The sequence below is a fragment of the Columba livia genome, chromosome 15 (genome assembly GCF_036013475.1).
Source record: "Columba livia isolate bColLiv1 breed racing homer chromosome 15, bColLiv1.pat.W.v2, whole genome shotgun sequence".
In the NCBI taxonomy this organism is placed as follows: Eukaryota; Metazoa; Chordata; class Aves; order Columbiformes; family Columbidae; genus Columba; species Columba livia.
Window position 1 is genome coordinate 3,472,057 of NC_088616.1, and position 6,748 is coordinate 3,478,804.

At 43.9% G+C, this 6,748-nt stretch overlaps 1 protein-coding gene across 18 annotated transcripts in view; it reads right to left on the reverse strand.

Annotated features, from left to right (window-relative positions):
• Window positions 1–6,748, reverse strand: part of CLEC16A (C-type lectin domain containing 16A) — a 170,462-nt gene that overhangs the window by 78,317 nt on the left and 85,397 nt on the right. For all 18 annotated transcript variants that reach the window (XM_065030473.1, XM_065030478.1, XM_065030477.1 and 15 more), the window contains 2 exons: window positions 4,461–5,887; window positions 2,674–2,887 (listed from right to left, as the gene is read on the reverse strand). The gene's annotated coding sequence lies outside the window, so the exon portion shown is untranslated. The remainder of the gene's footprint in view (window positions 1–2,673; window positions 2,888–4,460; window positions 5,888–6,748) is intronic.

Below are 6,748 nucleotides of genomic sequence, written 5' to 3' on the forward strand. Positions count from 1 at the left end.
TATCACAGCACCTGCATTACTCTGGTCCAGTTGTACTCAGCCCATACTGCACTCCTGCATTTAAAGTCTTGCAAAATAGCTCTATGACCTGCCAGACATCTCCAGCGCTCACTCCACCTAACTTGCTGCTGCTGTGGTGGCAGAGCCTGGGGATGCTCTGTACCTGGATTCTGGGCCTGGATTCTGTGGGCAACACACAGATGGAGACACTGTCCAGACTACAGAGGGAAAAGCCTAAATGTAGCTGCACAGCCCAGTCACACCTGTTGCATTAGTGCAGAAACGAGCATTTGAGAAATGATAATTTTTGCACTTGGAACCGAGCCCCTGGAACACATAATCTGCATCTGCAGAGCCACTATCTTCCCTCTCCAGATCGCCCCTCACTTTCCAAACCAAAACAAAACAAAAAGCAGAAGAGTGTAGACTCTGCTGGCTCTGACGCTGGATACAGTCACTCAAAAATAAGGCGTTCTGCTTTCCTCTTTCTGTTCTCCCCTCCCTTTCTCCTCTTTTAGGCATTTAGAAGAAATCTGTTTCATATGACCTGAGCCCTTGTTTTGAATGGGAAGGATACTGTCACCATGCCATTAAGGACTCCTTGCCAGCACAGTTTGGATCTCTAACCAGTGCAAATCCTACAGATCTGCTCAGCATTTTGCACTCTACTTCAGATTAGGAACAAAAGTAATCCTGTACTTTGTATGCAGATATTTGCATGAGGGATCAAAACAAAAGGAGACTACAGTACTCCTGCACATACCAAGTCCTGAGAAGGACTAAATCATAGCTCTGAAGGGCTTCTTTTAAAGTGGATACTGATGTTGGAGTCACAAAATGAATGATACATTTCATCACAGAGACAAGAAGGCAGCAGAAAGCAGCAGCAAAGACTGTAGCTCACAGAACGCACGTGCCTGGCACCCAGGGCTTGAGACATGCTCAGGGTTTTAAGTAAGATTTCACAGAAGTTTGAAGTGAATCTCAGCCAAGATGCTGTAGTCCTGTGCCTGCCCCTCCCTCCCCAGCTCGCTCTTGTGGCAGCAGTAAAGTTCATGTGGCTCTATAAAGAAAAGGTCTGGCAAAGTAAGAAGAAATAAATTATTTTGGTGGGTTTTTTTGGTGTTGTTTAGTCAGATCAGCTCCCTCACCACAGTCAAGGGAGCAGTATTATGAACGGAAAGGGGAGGAGAGGCCAGACTGCAGAGCGGATGCCAGGGAGAAAGGGCTGCCAGGACCCACAGCAGTCCAGCTGAAGCTGACAGAATCACACAGCTGTCACTTGATTCTTTATTCACAGAATGGAGATACTGAAACTCTTTACTAGTAAGCAAGTTCACAAAGTCCTTTCCCTAGTTCTTTGCACCCTTCTAGAAAAAATGTAAAATAAACCAAATCTCAAACACTGAGAACCCACTTGGCTCAAGAGGGGCAGCATTGCCGGAACGGAGTGAACCACCGGAGCACTCTGGCTTCAGGCTCTCCAAGCGCAGAATCGCTTTTCATCTGAGCTGCACGGGCCAGCTCTCGGTGCCAAATGGACAGTGATGCGAGGAGAGAAGAATTTCTGCTATGGAAGATGACATGCAGCCAGAGAATGTCAAAAGCTTGGAAGCCAGCTCTTCAGAAAAAGACTGTGAGACTTGGAAGACGCCAAGCAAGCTTGTCAAATGCATGCCAAGAGAGTGAAAAACAAAAACATGGTTGACAGAAAGTGGCCATATCTTGATATCCCATGCCTGAGCACAGAAAGTGGGTGATGGCTGGTCAGATCATCAGCCAAAACAAATGAAGGAGATTCCCATTGTGTACACAAGGAGACCGAGTGGAAGCTTGCACAGCCACACCTGGAGACAGCAAACTGCACAGCCCTGCCTGCCTCCCCTCCCAACAATACAACCATGTCCTCAATATCAAACTATTTCAGGATTATGGAAATGTGTCCGTGAAGTGCACCTCTTGTCAAAGCACAAAAAGCTTTCTGAACTGGACAGGAACAAACGGTACAGGCAGGATGGCACAGCAACACCTGTACAACACAGGCAAGGTAGGGGGAGAAAATACCCTTCTCTGCAAGGTCTTCGGGCACTGAATATCAAACTCGGGAAAGCATCTGGATTGCTGCAAGACACTGCAGTAAATCCAAACACTGCATACTGCCTCCTTCAATCCGGTATTCCTCACTTTCTATTTTGTTGTCTCCATGGGATTATCAGCTACAAACAGACACACTTGATGGTTTCTGAGACCTCGAATTCCATTATTCTGCCACAACACTTACTAATTATAAAAGCTTTGCCAAATATCTGATGTTTTCACTGGCTGAAAGCCCATGCTTAATGGGCTGATAAAGAACAAGTGCTGTCAGAGAATGGCATGTGATTGGTTACATGGGTCAGCTGAAACTGTGCCCTCAGGGGGTGCCTGCATGAGCAAACAGCATAAATGAACATTTCTCGGTTGAGAAGCTGAATGAATTCTACTCCTAGAAGAGAATTTCATATGTTTAACTATTCCCAGTGCTACTAAAGCTTCCCCTTCTGTGCTAGAAGTCGAGCATCCAATGCATGTTACTCTTTCCAAAATGCCACGACCTATTGTAAGTGACTAGAAGACACGGTATTGAGCAATCTGAGTCAGGCTTAAAGATGAGTCTGTGTTTGGCATAAATACCTGTTTCTCCTTTTTCTGGGCACTTTGGTCACATAGAAGGATGCTTCCAACACTAATGTTTGTATTCTTGTTGCTGTATCTGAACAAGACATTGTCCTTTTTCTCCTGCTGTTCTGCTTATCTCTTGTTTGCACTGACATCCACAGTTCCTCGCTCAGTTCACAACCTTTTCTGCATTACTGCTCCACGCCATCATCAATTGGCACCCACAAAACTGCAAGAAAATGAAGAGAAACGAAAGTTTCAATGTTTTCCTCCACTCCATCCCAGCCCCTCCCACCCGATCACTCAGAGTACTGTTAATTAGAGAAGGTCTGAGACCCAAAAGCCAAGGTGGGTGCTGAACGTGCAGTGCCCAGCTAAGCAGGCACAACACACCCAGGCTGGGGAAGGGACAAAAGACAAGCAGATCTACACCAAAGTGATGGTGCCCATGTGCTCCAAGTACTTTTTGGTTTTAGGACTAAATCCTTTCTGGAAAACCATGTCAAAGTACATTAGCTAAACAAAGGGTTGGAGTGAGAGAGCAAAAGACCAAATAGCTCAAATAAGATGATGATTCTGAAGCAAGAAAGCTTCAGAAAGCAACTCAGAATGCTAATGGTATAAAAGCGTTGTTTTTCAAAAAGTTTCAACAGCTGTTCTGGCTTTAGCTATCAGTTGGCTTCCTTTGCTTTGCTGTTTCATTTTCCAAAAGCCTTGTGCTGGTGAAAGGGGAAGATACTGAATGAATATTAATACATCTGGCTCCTAGATTCCCCAGACCTTTATGATCTGAGCTCTCTCAACAGCTAAAAATGCCCAGTTCTCAGCATCTGGAGGTTACACTGACAACATGTCTTTAATTTGACTTAGCTGAGTGGATGCTCATTCAGGAATCTTACAGCAGGCATTTGTGGGAAAATTTCCAGAAAAAAGCAAATAATATTTTTCTTTGAAATCAAACAATCTAGTTCCTAATAAAAAAAAATTCACTCATTTCTTAAACTTTCTGCCATGAAGTCTTTGCTTCTACTGCAACAAATTGAGGAAGTCAACACTGTGGACATGGTGTGGATAGAAAACAAAGTGAAAAAACCCCCACACCCCACCTTGTCACTCAAACCTGTCAGGGGCTTTGAAGACCTGTGCAAGGGGACGGGGACAGCAGAGAAGTGGAGGAAAAGGAACAGCACAGGCGTGCAGAACACACTGGCAATGACTAAACCCCAGGGCTGGCTTTCTAGACACAGTCAGTTCCTGACTTATGCTGTTAATGATTATGCCCCTTACACCTTTCTAGTTATTTATCATTCATTTTACTTGCCATCTCACTCCACTCTTTTGGTAGTACTGTCTTCTTAGAAATATATTCAGTGGTTTATTCAGTTCTGCCAAGGGAGAGAAGGGGAACAGAAGCCACCACCACCTGGAAGCTGAGTGATTAAACTTTCTAAGGTAAGACTAAAGAGCTGGGTTTTACAGACACCTTTGCAGGGCCATCTGTTAGATGGAACATTATCAACACAATTCTGTTTATGATACTTCAGCTTAATTCCATAACATGTGTTGAGTGAACATCTTGGTATCACCACATCAGCAGCTAGTGTCATATAAAGATGTAAGGAGAAACTAAGCCATTTAGTAGCATCAAAGTCAGCACCAGGACAATCCCTCCAGGCTCAAAGTTAACTAATATAAAAGTCTCTAGTTTGCTGGGAACTCACCACATTAAAAAGGAATAAATTCATGTTTTAATACATTTGCACAGGTGGCAACTGAACTGAACTAGCTTTGAAGTGACGTACCTATTTCAGCAGCGAGCTTTTCAGCACCTGCTGACTCCTGTGCTGTGAGCCAGTGGCTGCTGTAGCTGCACCAGCTGAGAGCTGGAGGGTGCACGAGCAGAATAACCATTTGTAGGAGTTGAGCCAGCCCCGAGTTCAAACTTGGGTAAAACTTCAAATGGCTGTTTATCACCGGCTTTGCTGAAATCCCTGAAGTGACAGTGGCAGTTTCACTTTTTATTCTCCTGGTTCAGCTGTTGTGCCCATTGCCAAGGGAGGAGCTCAGTTTCTATTTCTCAGCAATAGCCTCTTCAGCCCGCAGGTTTCCTGCACTCCCATCAGGAATGTTTCCAAACTAAACAACTATTGAGCATTTCCAGATTTCTCAAGAAAAGCAAGGACACTGACTCCTCGCACCTATTCTTGTTTGCAATAGACCAGCAGGTGCAAGGCCATTCCTTCACTGCAACTGTTCAGCGTTCAATCATCAGTTTTAAATTTCTTTAAATATGTTCTGCACTTAGCTGAAACAGCCCAAAACATATATTTTGTGATTAGAACCAGCAAACTTCCATTACATAAGCACTGTGTCCAAAGGTCACTGGCAGGGAATGCATAAAACAGACTTCTCTGTCCCTGGCTGCTTCAAAATACAGAAGTTCTGATATTTTAGTTCTGGACATCATTCCATTTATTTAAGCTAAATTTGTATCTGGTGTTTCATTTGTTCTCACTGACGGACCACGCTGTTCTGGTTTTGGTTAAAACAAGATCAATTGTCTTTCAGTGAATTTTCCTTTCAGTTACATTTCTTCTAAGTAACTGCACTTTTCGGAAGCTGGCTGCACGTCTTCAGAGAGTGTCTGCTCCAGAGCTGATAACATCTGCTGTTTATAGTTTTACCGAGCTGAGGGCAGGAATGGCACGCAGGCCCATGTTTCTATTTTATTACTACAGCAGCCACAGTCACTGACAGACCTCTTGTATCCCACAAGAGAGAAGTCATTAAAGGGTCGTACTTGCAGGGAGGGGTGGACAGAACTGGGGACCCAAAGGGACCAGGCAGGTATTCCATGCCATCCACGTCATACGCAGTTTAAAGCTGGAAGATCACGAGGGTCTCGTTCTCTTCATCCACGGCTGGCTTCTGGAGAGGACCCTGCCTGTTGTCATGATCCCGGTTCAAGTCCATGCATTCCTGAATCCAGTTCCCATCTACTGCAGAGTACAGTCCAGGAGTTCCTGGGGTCTGCCCCACAGCCCCCAATTCCCTGGTCATTCAGGAGACTCAATCTTGGTTTTGTGCGTTTTGCATTATTTCTCTTATTACTAGTATTGTTAGTAAAGCTGTTTTAATCTTCCAGCTGGTAAGTCTCTCTTCCTTTTCCCCTTCCTTGGTGGGGAGGGCAGGGGTTAACAGAGAGCATCTGCCACACTTTATCCTTGCCCTGCAATAAATGGTGACACAAGCATGACAAAAATACTCCTACCAACAATTCCACATGAGCTACTTCTAATTCCCACCCCATCTAGAGTATTTTGCATTTTTGTACTTTCAAATCTCATTTGATCAAAACTGGTAGCAACACACACAACCCAAAAAGAGTTGCCAATATATCCAAGGACATGGAAACTTGCAAGGTAAAGGCAGGAACAAAAGACCATTTTCTGCAAGGGAAAACACGTTGAAATGACACACTCCTGAATGTAATTTAAATGTAAGCTGCTGCATGACTAACTTGACATTAGAAGTCCATCCCTGGAACACAAATAGTGAAATAGTCACCCATGGGATGAACTTGCAGGCATAGCTTGTTTCACCAATGGACAAAAAAGGAGGGGGATTGGACTAGATGATCTTTTGAGGTCCCTTCCAATCCCGAACATTCTGTGATTCTGTGTGTGTGATTAGATACTTTTTCCATTCAAAAAATGGTTTAGGTTTCTTAACTGATTTATTTTGGCATGACAAGGAGGCTGTAGTGGGTACTATTGTCTTGATGCTTTGAAGAGCACTTTTTTTTTCTTTTCATATTCCGCACAGAAAATCGTTTGAAGGACAAAAAAACCCCTTTGCCTTTTCATGTAACAAATGGTTATGCTCTAAACCAATAAGTGAGCTTAAAATTAGTGCTTCTAATGTGACCACTGAGACATTTCAGACTTAATTACAGCTGAAGCAGACTTAACCACCCATTTCTCTCCAGTTTCACACAAACAATATTGCTCCTGTAGCCACACTGCAACATTGTAGAATTAACCACATCCTAGAGGAGCTGGAAAATAAAGGGAAACAGAGTCCAGAGCAG